Source organism: Strix uralensis, chromosome 29, assembly GCF_047716275.1.
Source record: "Strix uralensis isolate ZFMK-TIS-50842 chromosome 29, bStrUra1, whole genome shotgun sequence".
Classification (NCBI taxonomy): domain Eukaryota; kingdom Metazoa; phylum Chordata; class Aves; order Strigiformes; family Strigidae; genus Strix; species Strix uralensis.
The window spans coordinates 3,446,451-3,470,594 of NC_134000.1; the positions used below are offsets into that span (position 1 = coordinate 3,446,451).

General features: G+C 39.5%; 1 long non-coding RNA gene across 1 annotated transcript in view; it reads right to left on the bottom strand.

Annotated features, from left to right (window-relative positions):
- LOC141935875 (uncharacterized) overlaps positions 1-24,144 on the bottom strand; it is a 63,727-nt gene that overhangs the window by 19,552 nt on the left and 20,031 nt on the right. The window lies entirely within an intron of this gene.

The following is a 24,144-nucleotide window of genomic DNA, read 5'->3' on the forward strand; positions in this document are numbered from 1 at the left end:
AAAGGGAAGAATTCAAGACGCTAACAGGGAGAGAGGTGAATCGAACGGAGGTCACAGATACAGAAAGTTTGATAAATACTGCACAAATGGATATAATGACATCGGATATAGCAGATCGCCAAAAATGAAGTACATATACTGCCTGCTAACAGGAAAAGGGTCTGCAGCACAGGTACCGAGCACTTGATCCCTACGAGATTAAGAAACACAAAACTGTTCCTAGTGATGGGCTGACTGATAGAAGATTTATCAGACTTGATCAATTAACCACACTTCATTTGGTGACTACCTTTCTACCATATATTCAGTATCCTTCTACAATTAAAAAGCAGGGCATGATCCCCACCCTTTTTGATCCATTCAGTCCTCTGAATGAGTTATTAGTGGAAGAACGGGAAGGAACCACACACCACTTGTCTCAGCTGGAAGAAGTGCTCAGCATGTCTAAAAATCCTGCGGACTCTGATTGTCTCAAAATGTATCATGACCTTGGTACCTGTCATTTATTTTGGCTTGTAAGGAGACAGCTGATGAGCTTGCTCTATTTCCCTCTGCCGCTTTGAAGGGCTTCAACTATGAAAACAACTTATTGCCAAACAGCCCTTCTATTTTCTTGTGCTTAGACCAGTTTTGTGTACTCCCAAGGTCCTCACCCAACTGTAGCCTGGGGAAGATGGTATGCCATTTCTGCTACAGCAAATCTGACGATAATATATTTTACTTCTTTCTACATTTTATTTGACATTCCAGGGCACCCAGGCAAATGGCACACATTCAACTCACCATATTAAATTAAACTGCTTGCAACAGATAAAATACCCCTTATTTCTCCTCCTCTCTTAACAAGCTAGCATAATAAATAACACTCTCTGGTCAAAAGAAGTTGGCTAGAAGTTTTTGCTTTGTACCATAAAGAAGGTCAGAAACCATCTACTAACAGAGGATGACCAGAACATCCATTTTTATCCTCAGGAGGACCATCCAAAAACCTACTATATCTAGTCCTCAAGAATGCATATTCATGGGTTGTAAACCAAGCTGTGTCCAACTAAACTTGGACATACGGTAGAGCCATCCCTTTCCTGGACACCAAGCCTCGCCATTCACACTTGTTAGCACTGAACAAGTGAGGGGCTTTCCAACAGCGCAGTGCTGAGCATGCCAGAACAATTTAAATGGAATGAAACAAAATCCAACAGGCTTCCTTAAAAAGAAAATTAATTGCTCTGGTTTCAGAAATATTCTGGGTGTGACTTTGATTTTTTCCCACCAAAAAAAAAAACTTAAAAAAAAATATATTAAAGTGCTTTATAAAAATTACACCAACGATCCTACAGATTTTTATGAAAAATGAGGCCCTGTCAGTGTTTACCGTGAACATTTCTTACTGTTCTATATGATTTTGCAGTCCCTCAATATTAATAGTTGAACATTTCATAAAAAGTTTTACGTTATTTGTCTAAATACTATAGGACTTTCAGTCATGGCTAATAGCAACCTTGTCTTCTTCAGCTGCCCAATCTTAGTTAAAATAATCAGGAATCAGGCAGGGGCACAGAAGAAGAAAATCTGGGCTTGATATTTATGCACACCTTGTCAATTAATTATAGACCTATCTGTAAACAATGGTTGTGGGCCCAAGTACTTACTCCTGATCAAAGTAGCATGAAGTGGCCACTTCATACAGGTTAAGCTAAGATATTTCTGCTCAGGTTTTGTGTCTCTGACAGGAATGGTATTGAAGCTGGTCTTACTGTGCTCTGTACGGGGACCCAGCCAGCTGCCAGAGTATAAAGTCAAACAAAAGAGAAGGTTCGAGCAGATTAATTCAAACTTCATTCTGTCACTCTTCTCAGATAAACTAAACATGGGGAGAACACTGTTAATTGACACAACCTAGCTAAGATTTTTTTTCCCCTTTTGAACCTTCAGAGCTTATATACCACTTCCATACCATGCAGTTGAAGAATATGACCCATACTGCATTATTGTGTGCAACTAGTGAACTCTGAAATTCCAGAGAATGACCTTCATATACTGGAGAAATTCTCAATTTTAATTAAATTTAGAAAATGAAGCACATGTGGAGCCCCCATGGAGGGCGAGTGAATCTATCATCATCCACCTGCTTTTCACCAGTTGTTAGTTTAAGGCAGCCATTAATACCTTCATGTCGCTTTCCATCTCATATGGGCAAGGAATAAATGCACCAACAGCTAGGTGACATATGATCTATTTTATATAGAGGCCGTTCTACATAACAATTTTTTTAAGAAAAAAAAATTAGTAGCTCTCTATTCCTAAAGCTTCAGTTTCATATAAGTAAACAGATAGAATAATCACAAAGTCCAACCCATGAATACAGACTACTGTACACAGAAATATTCTGATAAACCCAACCTGATTCAAACCACCTGCACTATGCTCTAGAATGGAGCCAAACGATTTTTACAAAGCCAGGCCTGACCCCAAAGTCCTGGAGGACTGCGCAGATGCGGTCAGGTCCCGGGGATCTGGCAGGGTCCCCATGGCAGCGCTGGGCGGCTCTGGGGACGGGCAGCCCATCTCCCAGCGACAAAGCTCAGCCTGTACCTCCAACTCATCACATCTCAGCTCCAAACTCCATTTCAATGTGGAGCCAGACTGCAGTACAACCAGCCACTGCTATCACGTGAGCCCAGTGATCACTGACAAGCTTCTGGCTGGATTTATGTAGATCAGACAGTCTATATAATTTCACATCTTCACACCTATGATTTTATATGAATTGAAATTTTATATCTTCAGTACAGCAATTTACAAAGAAGTTTGGTGTTAACCCACTTAAATCCAGATATCCTTGGATTCTGACTGCTTTCCTTTCGGCTCCCATTAGATGCCCTTGTGCACGTAGTGCCATCCCATATCCCTATGTCATGAAACACAGATTTGCTGCGTTATTATAACCGAACCGTGGTGAAGATGATTGGAAAGGTTTCTTTAAACCTTAAAAGCATGAGGCCTGGTTGTTTAAACAGCATTCTATACCATAAGTATAATGACCATTAAAACTAAGAGTTAATAACCAAAACCACAATTTGCAACCTCTGATAAACATTGAGGCCAATTAAATGGTTTTTTTGCAGTGAAATAAATTTAATTAATGGTATATTTTAGGTTTAAAAATGCATACTAGTAGCAGCATGTCATTATTACCCCATGAATTTGTCTTACAGAAACACAGGATTTGATGTGAGTTGGGAAATTATACTAATCTGAGTCCTATTTTTCCCCTCTCCCAAATTAACCAGGGAGAAAAAGGGAAAGGGAAAACTTAAAGTTAATTAAAGCTATATTAATTAATACTTATCCTGACAGGATGGATTTTTAGAGACCAGAGACCAAGCAATTGGCTCTTCTTGTTTGAAAAACATTAACAATGAAAACTGTGGTGAAAGTACTAGTATTAGTAAATAGAATAGAAATCTAGATAGCTGTAATAGAAAAAAGTATTAAAATTTGAACCTCTAATACAGATATTCCTCTGGTTATAAGATTACAGCCACAAATGAGGAAACTGCATTCCAAATCCTGCAGTATCTGCCTTGCCTAATCTCCTGCTATCATCAGTAGGGTTCTGACTGCAGGACTTGGTCTTATATTTATGGTGTCCTACAGAAGAAATTCATATCAAATTACATAATAATGGTTTACTGTAATAATAATTTATAGCTGAATCTTCATCATCTTCCACATCTGCCTTATTTTAATGTAAAAATAAAAATCTTGGAAAACTTTTTTTAGGACTTAAACCAAACTGGTAATATGTTTGACCCTTTCAGCAACTTTGACATTATTTCTAGAGAGAAAAAAAGAATGTCTAATTTGTGTGGCAGGAGAACAAAACATTTTTAAAAAAAGCAGGAGAGGTATGCATTTGTTAATTTATTCTGGAGAATTTACTATTCACCCCTAAAACTGTTTATTAATAAATAAAGAATGAAGCATAGTACTGATTGATTCTGTTTTCCATATTGGGGTTAAACTATAGCTTACAGAGCTCACTGTCTAATTAATGAAATATTTAATAACATAATCATATTTAAGCTTATTAATACGTCTTTTAAAAGCACATGATTTCATTGAAGCACATACAACTAGCAAACTCAAATTTAAGGTAGTATTTCAGTGGAAATTGTAGCCAAAGAAGTCAGACTTTGTTCCTGACATTTATATTTCTGTGCTGCCACTACCTTGAGCCAACTCCGAGATCGCTCCCACTTCAGATCATATTGCACCTCCCTTCCATTTGGTTTGTAAAGTCTGGCTTATTGTACTGATCATAGCACTAACAGGGCTATAAACAGATGCCCACTGATTTAAAAGTTATGTGGAAATAATTATTTTCCTTGAAAAAATCAGTTTTGTGGTGTTCCTGTCTCCATTGATCAGATACATGCAGTTATTCTTTTCCAAGGTAAACCTTTAGGTTTACTTAGTACATAAAAACATCATTTTTTCAATGTAGTTTCAATTAAATTTAAGGAGCTGACCAGCCTTTCGAAAAGCTAAGTTCTGTGGTAGAACTCTCATCATGAGTTTTAGTGCCATTCTCTGCCTTTGAATAGATTACCAAAGTGAGAAAGCTGTTCTCCCCTCTTCAAAAAATTGCAGCAGATGTTTAAAAAACATTTTTATTCAAATATGGGGTGTTTCTTTGTTTGCTTTTATTCTTTTAAACTCCTTCCCTTACTTCAAGGACTTTAAAACTTCAATTGCATAAAGTTACTTGTGCAAAATTGCTGTATATCTCCTTCTGTCAGTAATTTCTTTCGATGTCAAAACAAAATAAATATTTATTCTTTATTATAAATTTCAAAAACAACAGGGATATTGTGTTTATTATTCTGGAAGCCATAAAAGGAAAAAACTCCAAGAATATTAAGTAGAAACTGAAAAGACAGCTTCCAGACAGACGATCAATATGGGACTCTTGACATATATTAATTATTACAAATGCTTTTATTTGGATAAAACTTCATGTAGAATATTTATGTAGCTCATTGGTCTATTAAATAAGTCTTGGTTAAACTTACAAACAAGTATGATGTAACCTTGCCTGCTCAGTCGGTTTAATGAGATATGAACTATCTATAAATAGAAATCTTTTATCGTAAGAAGATTTATAAATAACCTATACATAATAGGCAAAAATATATCAAACCACATTTAAAGATTTAGAAACATTTTTAAGGTTTTTAAGGAAGATTTGGGACAGATTTTTTTTAATCTCAATTTGTTTTCATTGCTAACTGCTTAAAAGTCTTAAGAAAGAACAAACCCCCCACTAAGATTCAACAATGCAAATTAATGTTCCTAATAATTGTAACTGTACCCACATCCACATGTTTGGTTAATTATTATGGACAGTATTCAATTTGAAGTAAAGGGCTGCATTCCAGCTGCAGTCAGTTATAAGTAAGATAATATTATAACTTTCAAAAAGCTTCTTATATAAATTAACTTTAAAAAACTGTTCAAATAATTTCCTATTAGTAATTTCAAAGTAAAAAATCTGCTTCAAGAGCAGGAGCATTTGTGAATTATGATCGAATTTACTGACTTTTTTTTTTTTCTGATTCTCTGTAGAAAAGTCAATAGCAATTTTTGTAAAAGAGGAAAAAACATAACTTTTTAATAGAAATATATTCAGTAAGGATGAGTAATGATTCTGATATTTTAGTCTTTAAGTCATATGAATTAGTACGAACTATAGGAATCCACAGGATAGTACTGAACCCCAAACTGACTTCTGTTTATTGTTTGTCCTTACCAAAGTATTTTCTCTTTGTACAAATTGCAGGTTTAACCCTGCCAACTACCCCTCCTCAAAGGTTGTCTCTGCCTGCTATTTAAGCAATGTATTTACTAAACTACAAATTTAAACTCAGAAATACAAATAAAGATTTTTTGAATGTCTGAAAGACCAAATCTATATATTTTATTAAAAGAAGTTTTCCTGATGCAAAGATTTCTCTGCTTTATTTTCTACTGCAAACATTAAAATGTCAATACTTAAATAACTAAGTTTTAGATTCAGCAGCTAGATCTAATTGTTCTAATTGCCCAAACATATTTCTGTCTTTCTTCTGCAAGGGCAGGGCTTTGTTTGTTTTGGATCCTATAGATGTTAATGAAGAATGTAAAACATCTAAGTCCTACAAACCACTGACAAACAGTAGATAAATAAGACTGATTTCTTTTTATCAAATTATCAGCTGATAGGCTAATAATAGCAACCACCTAAAAGCTTTTTTTACAGTATTTGCTACTCCTGTTTGCTCAGATTTTAATCCAAAATTTTTGTTGCTTTGATTTTAAAGAAACAGTGAAGTTTTATTCTTTAGCAGAATACTGAAGAGTTAATAAATGCTATTTTAAAAGCTGACATGAAATTCAGCTCCCTTTGAAGTCCAAGGGAATTTTACCACTGGTTTCAGAAGAGCAGGATCAGTCCCCAGGAATTTAAAATTCAATTGTCTCCTAACTTTTACCATATGAATTTGGTAAAAATTAGGTATGCTTACTCTTTGGACATATTTGATAATTTCAATCTTTTTTATTACTGTTAGGAAATTAATCCAGCAAAAGGAAAAAAATATTTAGCTGGTATTTTGGCTAAAGTATACCACTTCAGCTTTTTCTTCTGTATATTAAGGTGCAAAACACCCCACCCTTGCTCTAAATAGATTTCACAAATACTTGTATTTATATCTGTATTAGATAACTGAGCTTACTTTGTTTTATATTTAGCTGCATACTGCGTAGTACTTTGGCTATTATGAGTCTAACTTCCCAGAATACAATATAAGAAAATATCTTCCCTGAAAATGATTTTTCAACTGGATGCTATTTCGTATAAATATTCACTTAAAAAAAAGCTGCCCACTGAAATTATCTGGCTGATGGCTGTAGTCCTATAGTGTTTTCCTTAAATTTTAATCTCTTCTAATTTTTAATTTCCTTCCAGTCTGAATTCTAGATAATTAAGAGAACCTGTCTCTTTATGTCAATCTTTCACAATATGTAATATTTACAAACAAAGGCTATGTAAAGCTCGAACCCTTTTTTTTTTTTTTTTTCCCCAGACAAAAGTAATTTCAGGCAGTACATTTAAAGGCAGTAGGTATTTTGCCTAAGTTAACTAAGGAGGTCAAAAGACCTGTAAGAAATTTCTCTTAATACCCAAAATATGTTCTTTATGGTTATGTGAAAATAATGTTTGTAGTAGACAGTCTGTTATCAAAGCAGCTTTGAAAGCTGATATAGTTACCTTTTCTGAATGTTCTGGCTACTTCTGGTTCTCCCTCATCTGGAAGAAAAAGCTGGTTTTTGGGTTAAATTTGCAAATTATTGTTACAAATCCAATCACCAATTTCTTTCCTTTAAAAACTTTAGTACTTTGCAACATTTTATTTAGTTAGTTAAAGATTCAAGCTGCTTGTCCTGGAGATTTTAATTTTTGTAGAATTGATTAAAGCAGATCCCAAACGTCCAAGGAAAGAAACCCCAACAAAACTACAGCTAAAGGCCTTTTTTGATTACTTGTTTTTTAATTCATTTGAAATACTTATTGTTGTTTTAATATATACTGCATTTGGAAACATGTAGTTAAAAGTTTTAACCTTTACTTTTGATTTACTGCTTTCAAAACTTAGCCAGGTACTATGAGAGGAAGCACTGCAGCATTTTCAACTGGAGGTGCTACCGGGGCCGTATGATGTTAACCTGCACTCCTAGGAATAATCCTGATCCACAGAAATATTCCTATTGAGTTCCTTGAGATTATTTTCATTAATATGCATGAATATTCACTAGAGGTTGTAGGATTTAGCCTCCAAATAGCCAGCAGAGATTCCTTATTTGTTCAGTAAAGAACAGAAAGCATCTTTAGCTCTGATGTTCATAGAAGCTATTTTAACAGGACAAAATAATTTTGGAAATCATCGTTTAGATTTAGCCCCCAGGATTTATAAACTCCTTCAGTAAGCAGTGCAGTTTAGCCTCATGTAAAAATGACTCTGAGCCCAAGAAGGAGAGTATGGAGCAGAGACAGAGCAGGACACTCTCGAGCCCCCCAGCCCCGCGTGGTTCCAGGCACCCAGGTCCCCTGCAGGGTCAGGACCCCGGGCACTGGGAAAAGCAGGGCTGAACGTCGGCTTCCAATCCACAAACCTGCAGGTGTCAAATGGAGAGGGCAATGGAAAGGCACGGCAAGTTAGTCAGGATCAGGCCTTTGTGGTGCAGCCTCTTGCTAGTGTAGAGTTGTGCAAAATGAGTAGTTCCATCCCTTTTCCCTGTGACCTTGATGCCACTGGTCTATATGCAGTTAAGCCACAGGCTTCCCCTCTCCCCCCAGAAAAGAAGTAAACTGGCAAGAAATTTTCCCAGCAAATACAGAAAGGGTTGAACTCGGAGTGGAGAGGTAGAATTGGTGAAAAATCCTTTACTTTATCAAAAAAAAAAATAGTTAAATCAGGATGGTCTGGTAAAGACTAACCAAACCAAGCAGCAAAGCTTTCCACTGCTGGTTCTTCCAATTGCCAGAATCAAATCAGGCCTTTGAGAAGGTGCTGGGCAGGGAAGGGTTAACAATGTTTTTGTTATGGAGAGACACTGATGGCTCCATTTGAGGTGACAAAGATAGTTATGGGCCTGATCCAAGGGAATCGGGAGCACTTTCAGCAGAGCAAGAGCTTGAAACAACACGAGGTGTAGGAGACTACACCTTGTGTCGTTTTGTAAAGCTGTTGCCAAAAATAAAGCTTTGATAACATTTCTGTTCAGAATTACCCTTCTTTGAGCCAAAAACTGTCTCACTAAATTAAAACAGGACATCTAAAATTTCAGTCTAGATGTGTAACAAACTTTTCTTTAAATGAGATGTGAAACTTATTTAAAACGTAATTCAGAAGTTGTCCTATTTTAACTTCTAAAAAGAAAAAAAATGCATTCCTGATAAATAGAAATTAGTGCTAGTCAGGTGATTTTGAGTATTTCTGTAATTGCAAGCAAAGCAAGTTCAAGTTCTGAGCCCATTAATCACTAATAAAGACAATTATTTAAACTGGAAAAGGTGCTTTTATATGTGGAAGGTAACTATTAGAGAAGAGTTAGTCTGCTTTAAAAGGGCACCTGCTCCACAGGTATTGTGACCCATGGAGTTGCTGATTTTACCCCCTTTTAGCCCTTTCACAGTAGATCATGATATATTAGTGCTTCCCTAAACAAACCACCCTCCCTTTTGAAAGGCCCTGCTTCCAAAGGGTTAACCAAACACCTTAATCCCAGATTTTATTTTTTAAAAGGTCTGTAACTTAACTGGAATCTAATGGTCACAGTTTGGTCCGTTGCCAGCTGCAGGGCGCTTTTGTGTAGCTCTCCCGCTGCCTGCACAGCCTCAGGTGTGGCATCTTTGCTCTGCTCTCGCGTCCTCAGCTGCAAAAACAACCTGCCATGGAAGTGGCCAGCCCAGAGGACCCGATGGGTAAGAGAGGAGTAAGAACTACCTTCTGAAAAGTTAAAACACTCTGCACTAAGCAGCAGATATCCTTTTTATTACACTTTTACTACTAAAGCCATTAACTAGTTTTAAAACTTCGCAGCTGAAGCCCCAGTGCATGGCTTCTGCAAGGTCCTCTTGGGACCTGAGCACAAAAGCCTCTTGGGGTCTGAGCTGCTGAAATCCGCTGAGGTCAGCAAGCCCCTGCGATTAGCCCCCAGTACTGTTAACTCTTTGCTGCGGGTTTATGGCACGTGTCTGCCAGAAAAGTGACTGCAAAAAGCTACCCATCCCTAGAACATGCCGTTCAGTTCCCGACATATAAATGCAATCTGTTAAACTAGAGTGATGTGGTACACAGCACTGACCCGTGGCACAGAACTTCCAAACATCGTACAAGCAAAGATCTCCACATTTTACTGACAAACTAAAGCCAAAGTTACTGATGTGAACATCTGCACCCGCACTGATTTCAGCAATACCTCTCACGTATGCCAGGAAGGATTCAGGTCCATTGCATGTACTTTTATCACTCTAATGCTGCCAAACTACCTGTACGAGACACAGAGAGCGGGACGTCAGTCTGCCTGGTAAAGCATCGTGACCTCTTACGACCGGAGCACAGAGATCTGCAATAAACATTATATGAGAGGCAGTAAGATGGACCTTGATTTTCAGATCTTGGGGGCTGAAATGTGGGTAATAACCTGTTAAAAAAGTTACCACCTAACTGTGAAATCACGCGCTGTGCCGAGGGACAACATATCCCCTGCCCAGAGCCCCAGCCCAAACCTGCAGAGTGCTGTCTGTTCGTCTGCACTCTGCAGAAGAATCAGTTTTTCCCTGGTTACAGTGAACTCCAGATGTATGCAAAATCTTTTTTTTTTTTTTCTTTTTTTGACCATTACTACATTCAGAAATCTTTATCTTAAACTTAACTCAGTTTTCTTCATACACACTCTTTCCTTGAAAAAAAGCAAAAAACAATTTGCATATACAATATGTTTTCTCCATTATTTCTATATTAGGAAAGAGAAGATTTTACTAACACAATTTTTTCATATTATTTACTGTTTAGCCAGCATCTCGATACTAATGTTTAAGGATATGCTTAGCTGCTGAATTCCACATCATTTAGGTATTTACAGAAGTTGTGCCACAGAACCCACCCTTTTCCCCTTTCTAGTAGAATTCTGACAGAGCTAGCTCCTCTGAACCCACCCAAAACTCCAACAACTTCACTGGTTGGAGGTGAATCGCCCTTTGCATCTGTTGGTAATGGCTTGGGGGGGAAGAGGGGGACAGGCCAACAGCTTGTCATTGAAGTTATACAGAGACCTGCTTACCTTTGCGTCAGTCCCCACTGATGAAACTGTTCCCCCTCCAGTACCTGGTTTCCTCTCTCACAGCAAAACAGATCCTGTCTTTTAAAACGGATTTGACAGGTACTTTTATATTGCTTTTTTCAGAAGCAATGTTAAGGTAAATGCTTTAGTTAAGGTGCATGTTTTAAAGATCTTCCTTACCTTTGTTACCAGTAGCACACTGAACTGCTAAAGAGAGCCACTTTTACAAGTTCACTTGCATTTCACAGCTTGTAATACCTGTTTCTCAGGGCGCTTTGGTCATGTTGAACAGTGAAGCTGCTCTGGCCAGCTTGCTCCTCTGCCTCCTCGAGTTCCCAGGCTCTACGCAGCCAAGGGCAGCAAGTGCCCAGCGGCTCAAATGCCCTTGTGATACTAATTTTCACAAATCATGTAAACGTTTCTAACTAATCTTCGTTACGAATGCCAGAAACAAATCAGTTTTAAGCTAGTCAGTCAGATCTCTTTTTAAACATTTTGTTGCTGTTTATCATGAACTATTTCACCCTGTTTGTTCTTAAGCAAATGTCCCTCTCGATATTAACGACATGCTAGGAGTCCAATGTGATGTGGCCCTGCGGATTTTAATGCGCTTACTGGAAACATTGCAAACCAGGCTTCTAAGTTCAAAAAGAAAAAATGTTCTTCTCTGACAGAGACTATGTCAAGTGAGCTAAACACCAAAGTACTGTTCAGCTTGAAAGAAAACCATATTTCCTACTGCAGTTGGGAGAAACGTGTTGAGGCTGTGTTATGCTAACCGGGATAAAAGGGATGCGAGGAGGAAGACATTCCTTTCTCTTTCCTGTCAGTTTAAGTCTTGAATGGCTCCAGTGAAGTGACTGAGGTTACTCAGACTTTCTATCTCTGTAACTGAAGGTCACTTACCAATACTTCTCCTGGACAGTTTAATTGACAGACATGTCTTCTACTATTTGGTTCAAAGTTTCTGTACCTCTGCTGCAGCCAAAAATATATTAATTGGGAACAAAACACCTCCCAATTGATCAAAGTCCTGCTGTCCCAGAAAGCAATGAACAGATATATCAATGATTCACCACGTCCTTCCACAGTGTATTGATAATGATCTCCTTCACAGCTCCCCAGAGAGATACAGTGGAACTTATAGTGGATGGGATCTCCTGTATTGATGAGTAAAGTCCCCCTGTTTCGGACAACCTTGCTGTATAATCCCTTTCATTAACTGATCAAAACCCATAGCTAATTTGCTTGCCTGTTTCCACCGCTCCTGTAAGAAAGCTGTTTCAGAACTCTACACCTGTGTTGGGTAAAGCCCTTCCCTAGTTTTGAGTTTATATTTTAGGGTCACAAATTGGAAGTACAAATTAGGACAAATCAATAAAATCTCCAAAATAAAGCAGTGCCCATCTGTCTCAAGACATTATTAATGGGCGACTAAGTAGAATTACGTCGTGAAGAATGACTGCAGAAATGCCCCTTGCTCCGGCATGTATTTCCTACTTTGATGTTTTCCAAGCCACATTGACGTCATCTACCTGGAGTCCTGCCTAGATCGACGCATGCAGCTTCTACTGTCGTCAGTGAGAATTCCCATCGTGTACCAGGGCCTCTATACAGCCCTTTAGTTTTAATACTGCCAGTACAGCGCAGCCAGTGTATCGCTGGAAGGATGAGTACGCTTCTTGCCTGGTACGCGTTGTAACTCTCTTCTTACTCTACAACTGTGATGTTTGGGGATGGGATTCAAGGTGGGAAAACCCCCCAAACATCTATACTGTAGAGGACATGTTGATACCTCTGCAGAGTTAATCTCAGCAGAGCAGGAGGAAATCTGGTAACGAACAAACTAAATAAATGTATTGGGGTGCTCCAAAATGACACCTCTCGTGGAAACTTTCCCCCAATAATGGTTATCTATCACATGGTCAGTAATGTTCTGTTCTTGTCAAATTCCTTAGATAAATCCAGTCCTCATAGTGGAAATCCAAAGGTATTGGTATGAACACCAGGATGAAAAAAGGGGAGAAAAAATCCTGGTGCGGCCTTGCACTGTATTGTTTTCTGCACACAGAAAAGTAGTATGGCTCTTTACAGTGGTGGTAGGAAATGTATAAGCCTTGATTCATTTCAGTCATTAGATAAACTCATCCATCTCTTGCCATATCCACCAGAATATACAAACCTTTCTACATACATCAATGACATCAGTGACTAGGAACAAGTCCTACCATTCAGAAATCAGATATTTAATGGCCACTAATCCCATCATAATAATTACAAAATAATGTCATGATGAGCCAGAGTAAACAAAATATATGAACAAAAATGGCAAGGAAAAATGCAATTAGAGTCTTGGGCTTGATCCAACTCCCTTTTGCTTCAGTGGGAGTTCTGATCGACTATTACCCCTATGTAATTAGAGATTTAGGCTTAATCCAGCTCCCATTTGCTTCAGGGGAATTGGGATAGGCCCCTATGCCCTAATTTTCTGCTGTCTTGCCCCTTGTATACTCAGTTCTGCATAAGCAAAGTGGACCTGTTTCACCATGCTGGTACTCTGTGTCATATTAGGGAATCACGTTTCAAGACTCAGATAAGAAAAGTAAGTGCAGAACGGAGCATCTAGAACTGTTTTCCACTCACTTTGCATGGGCCTGAATTATTAGATGAAGCAATGACAAATCAGGTCTTTATTTTTATTCACGGTAATGGAGACTGAAATACTTCTTTTTCTCTTACCATAAAAAAAAAAATTATTCCTGGTTCTTTAGCAAACTGTACGCAATGCTCTCAAGGAGATCTTCAGGAAGGTTGCTCCACTTAGCAAATTAACTAGACAGAACAACTGATGGATACAGTCCTGCACTCTGTCTCACCACACAGCTACAAATAGCCTGTAAAACATTTACGAGGGATGCAATTTCCAAACCTGGGATCAGAAATCTAAAGATCTGTATTTCTAAGCATGAAGCAAAAATTCAAAAAAACCTATCAAAACCAGTCTTGGCCATATTCTGCATTCCCTTAAAAAACAAAGACCACCTCTCTCACAGTGCTGCAATTCGGGGGGTTTTTTGGTGGATGAGAGAAAACAGAGTCAGTTTTGTGCAAGAATATGGACATTATTGACTCGATAAATTAAAATATCTTTTACGTTAGCAATTATTACTGACCCTGATGTTGTCATAAGCACCCAGTGGTCTGCGTCGTGTACACTGCGAATATGTTAAATGTCTGCAAACTAGCACAAACACACATTCCTTGCACACATGCTACTGCACGCAGATATACTGGCTCTCCAGGTCAGGCAAAACCAGGTTACCCATGTCTACATGAGTGCATGCATACGTATATTATGGACAAGCACAGGTCCTGACCTGTACGTGTAGTAGGAACTCGAGTATGCGCATCCTTTCTCTACAGCACGGACAGACACAGATAAATGGATATGCTTATGCCTTATACTGACTTGGAAGAACTTTTAAAATGGATTGTATGTCCAGACAGACACACATAAAAATAAATACAAAAATAGGTAATCAACTATGTGACACAAACACAGACAAATATTAAAAAAGCTAAGCACACATGTGCAGACACACACGAAGAGAACACGTGCACGGTTACCCCCAGACAGCATCCACATTATGGAGGCATTTGCATCCTGTGTACACATTCTCACATTACTGTCTGTCTGCTCAAATCAATCTGGAATTTTATTTGAGCTTGAACCATCTTTTTTTTTTTTTTTCCTTTTTTTTTACTTGCATAGAGAGACTGTGTACACATAATGTTTCAAAGACACCAACTACAATAAGTGCAGGCACACTTCAGTGCGTACATACCACCACTTACATACATTCCAGAGAGAAGCCCTTATTTTTCAGAAAAAAAATCAGCTATTTTTCCCCATCAAGCTCTATCTCTTTATGAGCTACTTGTGTCCTTCAGCAGTAAGTGGGATGAGAGAAGCAAAAATATCAGCTATTAAATAATAACTGCTTGGATTACGTTTATAAAGATCTTTTACCTCCACTTTACTTCTTCAAGTTTTACTCCAAAGTATGATTCCCACCTGCAGCCTTGTCATGAAAGATCTGACTTGAAAAATCAAAGCATGGAGGGGCAGAAATAATGAATCCCTTGGTTAGCACGCACAAATGTGAGCTAAAGGAGCTGCGCTGATGCCTTTCCCGTTGTTACAGATATGGTGCCATACATACATATATCCCAGAACAGGCAAAAATATTAAAAAAATCTGTTGCTGAGAAGCCAATGTTCTAAATTAGACTAATCCAAAACATACCTTAGGGGGCATGAGGAAAAGGGAGAAATACAGTGGGGATGCTTGAGCAGTGCAAGCGTTTTCTGCAGAAGACAGCCAGTGGTTGCTGTTTGGTTCCACATATTCCTTGTCATTTTATTTTATCATCCTTTTCAACCTGTTATCACTGAAATTGCACTTGGAGATCTCCACTGAAAGGACCTGCAGAAGAAATCTGTCCTGAGGAATCTGCAGAAAAAGACAGTACCTGAATAGCAAAATTAACTGAGAGCTGGTATAATCATTTTGAGAATAAAGGCATCCTGGGAGTCAGTGTGGCAATGGGGAAAATGAAAGGATAAGAGAAAGCAAGGAAAACACCTCAGAGAAGCTAAGTTAAGTTATCTAGAATGCAAGAACTATGGTGAAGATGAAGGTTGACAATGCCCCTTCTCCTCACGCTGGTCCAAAGGTCATGGTACTAGTCAACATATTTTTCCTCCCTGAGACACTCGAGCATTTATTGAAGGTCTCCCATGAAAAGACTTTGTAATAGAAGACTCTGGTACCGCTGGAGTGGTTATGAGCATTGCTGTCCTTAGAATTAACTAGCCGAGACTAAAACCGCCATGGGTGCTGTGGGACAACCACATTTAGTCTCAGTGTGGTACAATCTGAAGGATAAGCCCGGCCAGAGAAAGAGCCTGGCAGGTGTAGTTACAGCACTCAGTTCAGACAGTGAGTATTAACTCATTGCTCACCATCCATTATTGGTAAAGCCTTGTCATGTGACTGTTCGATGGTTTCTCATTTGTTAAGTGGTGAAAAAAAGCTTTAGGTTTGTGTTGGAGGTTTTTTCCCTTCTTTTTTTCACTTAAATGGGATTATTTCTCAATTAATCTTGGTAAAATGTTTGGGGATCTCCAAGCTGGCAGCACTATATAAGTAACAAGAACCAGTTTTGGGGATGCCAATGGTAAATCAACACTTGTATGAATGTATATTAAAAATATATATACATATGTAAATAAAAACGTAACGGATCATATTGACTGCCAATTAACAGTGGTGTTGGGTTTTATTTTTAATACAGCTTTTAAATATTAGTCTTTTCCAGCAGGATGCACTGGTGAGATGTACTGTCTGATATGCCCTTGGCCAGAATTGTCCTTACACACATTGTGCAATTCACACACATTATGCAGTGTGCTATAAGCTGATTATTTTCTTGGCTCCAGCCCACCCTCTAAGCCTGGGCATTTCAGAGTGGCAGGAATTCCTGTACGTATGTCATTTATAAAGCACTGCGAGATCCTTTGGGTTGAATATGCACTGATGGCTGCACACAAAAGGAGAAATAAATAATAGATGTGCTATATTTTTGTAGCATTCAATTGGTTAAAAAGTGCTAGTCTTGGAGATGGACTTCAGGCTTCCTGAGCTGTAAAATAATTGCATGCATGTATGTGTGTGGTAGTACACGTTACAGCTCTGCCATAGCGTAAGTTTTGCTGTTTGAACTCCCCCACAAAATTTCCAGGTAAAATTATAAAGAAGATAGATGGTGGAACGGGCTGTAAAGCATAATTCTCACAGTGCTTGGTTTGGGGAGTCTTTGAGATCATCTGGAGAAAATGGGGAGAAGTTTGTTGCAGGATGTTGTTGTCAGGAAGGGTTCAACACGATCCTGCTGAATCACTGAGGACGTGAAGAGCTTTTCAGTCTTGGTCATGGCGTTCAAAAACCAGACTTGAACTAAACAAGTCAAGGAATCACATTTCTGTTAAAACTGAAATCTTTCTAAGGTCCCTAAATTGTAGTTATGTATTTTTGATGCTTCTTGAAGATATGTACATGCTCCTAATTTCAATCTTATTATCTTAGCAGTTAGGAAATTTGCATCAACATCTTCCTGTCTGGGTAATTTAATTCCCCTTTTTAAAATAAATTCAAATTAGCAACAATAAAAGAAAATACAAAACCACCGTTGAACTCAAGTAGTTACCATAAACAACCCCCCCAAACCAATCAGGCATTGTGCAAAGTTACTGCTTTGTTGAGGAAAGAAATCCTGAGAAAGAGGGCCAGCCCTTGGTCTCCCCAAAACCTACACCGTAATTCCCATGGACTGAATGAAGAATGGGGCGAGAGCGACAGGGACACTCGGTAACGGGGCTGGGTGTGCCAGTGCGTGCCACGCGGGGAGAAGGGCGGGGGCACAACGTTGGGTATGTCAGGCCAGCAACATCACCGTTACCAGAGCTGCTGGGAATGCTTAATTCAGTCTCATCACTGAATGCTTAAAAACAGCAACAAAAGAAGACATTGAATTGAATCCTGACAGGCTTAAAGGCACACGGCTGCCTCAAAACGCAGATTCCTTAACAATTTCGGGAATCATTTGGTAATAAGTCTTGTCACTCTTTTCAGTTTCTCTGACTTTCGGGTCATCAGCTGCGTTCTGCATTGCAGTGCAGGTCGCCAATGTACAATGAATAAGATTCATTTTCTAGTACTCGTTAGTTTTAATTTTTTAATTACTGTGTACTAGAAAAGCCTTGTTTTGGTTCTGGATAGCAAATCATTCAGGGGAAAGCTGAAATCCAACAACATAAACAAAAACGCTGTATATTTCAGGAAAAAGTTCAATGAAATATCTCTACCCATGTTCAGTTGACTTATTTCTAAACAAAATCTAAAACTAGAAACAACTTCACTCATTTGCCCCTTTTCACTATTATTTTCACGGCAAGACAGATGCAACTGACAGACAAACAAATTATTTGTGAGGTACCTATTGCAGAACGGGTTTTTTGCTGTATTTTCATTTAACTGGCCTTGAATGCGAAGGGTTTCAAAATTCTCCATACTTTTTAACTGTATAAAATATAAAAACAAAATTTGTTAACATCATAAATTGCTTTTGGAATATTTTGATAGATGGGCAGACAACACAAAGTCATCTTTATGCTGATGTACCAGCAAATTATCTATCAAATTATAACGGAAGGATATTGGTTTGACTATGGTAGGGTAGTCACGGCATACTCGAGAACTGGAAGAAATTTTAGTAAAGTACGAAATTATTTTAGTAATATGAGTGCCTTAGAAACTGGATTTTAATTGGAAAATTGTAAAAAATAAACAATTGTGTCAGCAAACTATATTAAACAGAAAAGAAATATATGAAAGGCTCCACGTCTATACGTGATGGCATCTGTTGTCTGGTCACTCCTGAGCTAAGGCTGAAATGGTACAAATAACCTTGAAAAAAAGAAATTGGAAGCAGCTATGCCAGCTAAGCGCCCAATCTGAAATCGGTGCAGGCACATGTGGACAACAAGTTGCGAGCACTATTCACGTATCCTGCATGAAATGAATCTGTCAGTCCCAATTCATGTCCCACGTCCACGTCACAAAAATGTACCCTTAAAAATGACCTTCCTTGTTGGCATTTCCAGCAAAGACATAAAAGGAAGAAGAAGCCACAGAAAGTCAACCTCCTTTGAAGCTCTAAAGCATGTCACAGTGGAGCAGCGTGGGAGAATTGATATTCCTGGTGGCCCACAAGAAGGGAACGATACAGGAATGGGCCTTCATAAATGTCATAGCTGCAGATCACGGATCATGAGCTATAAACTGTTCTGGATCTACCTCCACACCTTACATGGTCACCAGAGGTGTTTCAACTAATGACTGCCAATAACTGCTTTTCCAAGTACATACTAGGATCCCTAATGCACATGCATAACAGCCTTTAGAAGTGAATTTTGTTTCAGAGCTCAAATCGCAATCCATTTTTAAAATATATCCAAGTGTAAGAACTTGAAATTTTGTTTAAGAAAACCAGCCAGCTGCAAATTTCAGACTGGGACCAAGCCACCCGTACAGGTTTGGGATTTTTTCAAATTGTGTCGCAACTCTGGGATTACGTTTCCACTGGTCAGGGAACTGGTGGGGTCTGGACATCTAGACAGAACTCTTCTGATAAGGAACATCAGAAGTTCAGAAGGTTAAATATTTGTTAAATGGAGTCATGTGTTTTGTGTTGTTAGCTGGCAAGATATTTCCCACAATGCATTTGTGAGTTTTATCTTTTTTTTTTTTTCAAAATGTCAATGAGCTGACATATTTTTCACAAATTATTGAATGAGTAATTGCCAACATGTTTCTGCCCATGAGATTGCTCACAAGCTATTCACTAAAATGACTGCTTTGTGTATTTTAGGAATTCACCACTCATAGATTAGTGTTTATAAGGGGTTGTTGGTCACCCAAATCACCTGACATCTTTTTTTTACCCTTGGTTGGTAAATTTACAACCCACCAAAGGCTTCCCTAAGAGCTGCGTGCAGACTTCCAGTTCAGGCATTCATATGGATACAGAAAGGCACCACTGCACGTGACAGTTCTTCTACAGAATATCACTCTAATGAATGTTTGTGGAAAGTGAAGGAATTGCCTCAATTACCATCAAAACAAATAGTTCTATTCAAACAAAAGTTCACTTTTTTTTTTTTTTTCCAACAGCCATCAGTCTTTATGTACTACCCTCCATTGACATGATACAGTTCCAGATCTTACAGATGAATAGAATGTGTGTTAAAACTACTCTAAAATTCTTAGTTTACAACGTGATAATCCAGTGCTGTATATGCATGACTCCTCCTACCCACAGAAGCCCCATATATACAACACAGGGTAGGACATAGCCATGGATATTACTTAACGCCATCTGGAGTTCATGGCACTTTGGTTCCATCTGTCCCGTGCATGCCCCCCCTCCAAGGATTCGTTTGTAAATCCTAAAACATTGCAAACTCAGTGCCATACCTTCTGACTTTCCCACAGGTTTCCCATTGATTTAAGCAGATAGTGGCATCCACAGTAGTGGAGGGTCCTCACTAAAAATATAATCCAGCTTTCTCAATAGTTTCCGAACAACAAAATCCACTTTGCTTTGCTGACTCGTTGAAACAAGCAGACTAGCTCCCACGAGTTAAGCACACAGCATTCGGCCCACAGAATATTTCACCCAACTATCAGTCTAACAGAATGCCCCAGAACAGCAAAAATACCGAAGACATTTTATTTACTTATCCTACACAGCTCTAGGAACAGATACACCCGGTTGAGAATGGAAGCACAACCTTAATAGATACATGAATCTACACGGCACCGTATCATCACTAATTTGCCCCAAGACCTATCAGCATCTGATTAAAATCTTTTAAGTTATGTTTTTACCTGTAGATTTCTCAAATGTTATTAACAAGAAATTTAAAGTCCTATCAGTTAACCAATTAATCAGCAAAAGGAAACTACTTCTCCCTAGCTAACAGTACGCCTCCTAGACCACTGCCAACAAACGGTCTGACTCAGTGCGCAGAAGCCCGACCAACACGTCTGGCCAAATTCAACCAGGGCTTACGTCAGGCTACAGAGGACATTTCGGAAAGAAGATGTGCCTTGGAAGATTATACTGACACAAAATCTTCTGCTGCTGCTGAAGAGTCTACAAGGGATCAGAAGAATCTGAATGCTCAAATCAAGAAAAATGCATTGACCAAGTGCATCCTTTCAGTAGGATCTGTGCTATGGGGTTTCTATGGATCATGGCAGCAAACGATGAGTTACAAAAAAATACCTGAGAAGGTATTAGTGATTTATCATCTGCCTTCAACACCCTGGGGCTTTAGCAAAATTTTTTATAATAGATAAAAGTCCTTTGCGGTGGCATTAGGGTTTCTAGCAACAGTGGCATGGGGACTACGGCAAAGGTGGCACAGGAATAAAAGCAGAAATGCCTTTCTGTCCTTACTGGTCATTCTTCCAGTGCACATCCTCACTCCCCTACTACATTACAAAAGAAGCTGACATTTATTAATTAAGTCAAATAATATTTATAGAATCCCTTTCCCTATCCGTGGGGAGATAGAAATTCAAACACAATCAAATACAATCACAACAGCAAACTATTAAACAGCTGAAAACAGTAAGCCATTCCAGCATTAATCAGAATAAAATCTCAGGTTTGAGAGAGAAGACAAAGGGATTGACAAAAAGAGAGAATCATGGCCCTTGTAAAAAGGATCAACCCTTCCATCTTGTTGCTGTGGCAAAGGCTCAGTCACCTGCAAGGCTGCTGGCTACACCTCCTCCGAAACATTAAATGGTGCCAGGGACACTACGGCTGGCAGCACTTCTCCAGTTTCTAGAAGATCCCTGGCATGGCCGAGGCCAGGGCCAAACAGCACTCTCCCAAACGGCTCCTGGGTGTGGGCTGGGAGTTACCATGAGCCAGGGACTGGTCTCAATAGGCATTTTGTCCTGCCTTGGAGTTCGAGACAGCCTAATAGTATGGATGCTGGCTACTTTGTGCCAGTTGACCTCAGTGCCAGAGAATGGTCCAGGATGCGTTTAATTTACTAGCACGGACACAGCCAGTGATGTGAGCCTTCAAGATACATGGTGCCAGCTCTGAGATATCTCTCAGTGAGCTGCCAGATCCCTTTTCTTTAAGGATTTTAAAGCTATGTGCCCAGGATTTGAGAGACATACAGGGAGATAGGTGCACACTCTGTGGCAACTTTAATCTCCTAGATGGCTCTTGAAAATAACTGCATTCTAGTAGTTCCTTTCTCTGCTGAGACGATAACATCAACCAGAACATCAGCACAGCTCCCAGACTACAAATGTTTCATGGCTCGGCACCAGGAACAGCCCAAGCCATGTGTATGCAACCAGTAAAGACGGCGATGTGGTTCTAGGGAAGCTGGGGATGGGGTGGTGAAGGAGAGCTTCATGGTTTTCCATGCCCTTGGTGGCCAGAAGTACTCCAAGTTTTACAATGTCCCACCATTAGTCTAGCAGGCGTCCCACTTGCCAATAAACCCTTGCTGCTGAGAAGGGGTTTTGTCCCTAGAAGGCCTGACAAAACTGAAGTGATTAGAGGCTGCTGCTGAGTGACTTCAGGTGCTCTGTCTCTGCAGCACTGACAAACCCGGGGACAGAAGATGGAGAAATGCAGATAGGATCTGGGTGACCTACATGTCACTGGGATTTATTAATCATCCCTAGGTCAAAAGGCCAGCCAATCCAAGTAGGGAGTTGGAAGGCAAAGGAACCACTAATAAACAATACATACAGTTAAGATATAATCTCCATCCACCAAAGTGAAAGACCATCCAGACAAGACAAGAGGAAATATTTCCCAAGGCTGAAATTTCTCTGATTTTACCCAAGAACAGAACTTCTATAAGAGCAAGTATGAAAGTGTGGAAAATCACAAGCAAGGAACAAGCCTACCCTGGCCTTGGGGACAGGCAGTCATAGCCAAGTAGGTCTGCAGTTTCTGAATTTCTCAAAGAGTTACACGGAAAACAAGTTGGATTTATTCTTACATGATAAAAATATGTCCAAATAACTGTGCCCATTTGTAGGCACATTAATTTACTATTTACATGAGATCGACAGAGGGATAGGTACTACGCTTTACCACTAATTAAGCTGTTCTACACATGCATACCCAGATGAATTCCTTCTTATGGTTTGTACTTTGTATTTGCTAGAAGAAGGTGAAAGAGAACGCAACAATTCATGCTGAAAAGGCAAATGAGTCTCCACAAGTAACCATGTTAGTCAAAAGAGCAGACGCTTGTGCTGTCATACTAGAGGGGCCAAAGAAAGAAGGGCTTTCCTGTCTCCTGCGGAGAGAAGTTCCTCAAATTTTGCAGCTCCATGCCTCCGTTTTCACTAACCCTATATTCCTCTGGTCACAGTCACCCCACCCTTGTAAGAAGTTAAAAGTACGCACCTGTATATAAAAGACCAGAAAGGTAATCAACGTCTGCAAGGGCCTTTGGTATCCATCTGATCTCCTGCCCAGGGTTAGTTCTGCAGCCTCAAATACCATCAAAGGTAGAGGACATGGTCCGTGGTGAGGAAAGGGCAGGTTTGCCAGCTGGTGGCACGTACAGCGGCTGCTCAAACTGACAGCAGAGACTGCTTCTCCAGCTGTCACCAAGACATCGGTTTGGAGGGACGGCTGGCCACCACCTTGGTCACAGGATGACCGTGGCTCACATCCACAAATGCTAGGCACCATAAGCACCTCTGTATTATAAAGGTTTAGCCATAACGCACTATACATATTTATGCTAAAGCAAAGATGACAATGGTTGAGTTAGTACTAACCAGACTAGGGTTTTCCTTAATATTTACCCACTGATGACCCTGATTTGGGCTTTTATGCAAATGGTGCCGCCCACTGAAATCCATCTGGGAATATCTCTTGTTCCTGTGATGCTGCTACTTTTTTCAAGCTGGGCAAGACTCTGCAGTGAGATCAAAGTGATTATGGGAGATGTCTCAACAATAAGCAGGGGACCAGGAAGTAAACCTGCAAGCCAAAGCAGCAAGTATGACTACTGAATCAAGTAGAGAATGACTAGGGAATGAGCTAAGGCCTGACAAAGATGGCAACCAGACAAACTCCATGACGGACACCACTGTGTCATGCAGAACAGAGCCTAGCACGCAGCAAGTATGATTTCCATTATCTAGCATCCAAGAACACATCTGATCTAATGAATAAAAAAAGCCTGTGCTAGCGGTTTTAAAAAGGAGCTGGAAAGGAAAAACAATGAGCTCATGCCTTCTGACCTTGCTTGTTTTTAGCCTGGTTACCTATGGCAACAAGGCTTGTGATCATGCTGTGTGTGTGCATGTGTGTGTGTGTATGTGTGCATGTTAAAGACAGAGAGAAAGTGACCATCAGGGTGTTCAATAACTGCTGAACGCTTTGCTAGTTTGTAGTCAGACCTGGCACTCGGATACAGGTCGCAACGGTAATTAAGCTCCTACAAGTTTCGTGGAAGCAGGTGGCCACCAAGACTACAGAGACCTGTAGGTTTCCCAGGTTGGAGGGAAAGGCTGCGCTGTGCGTGCATGACTTACTAGGCACTGGAGAATCCACACAGGAGAGGGCAGTT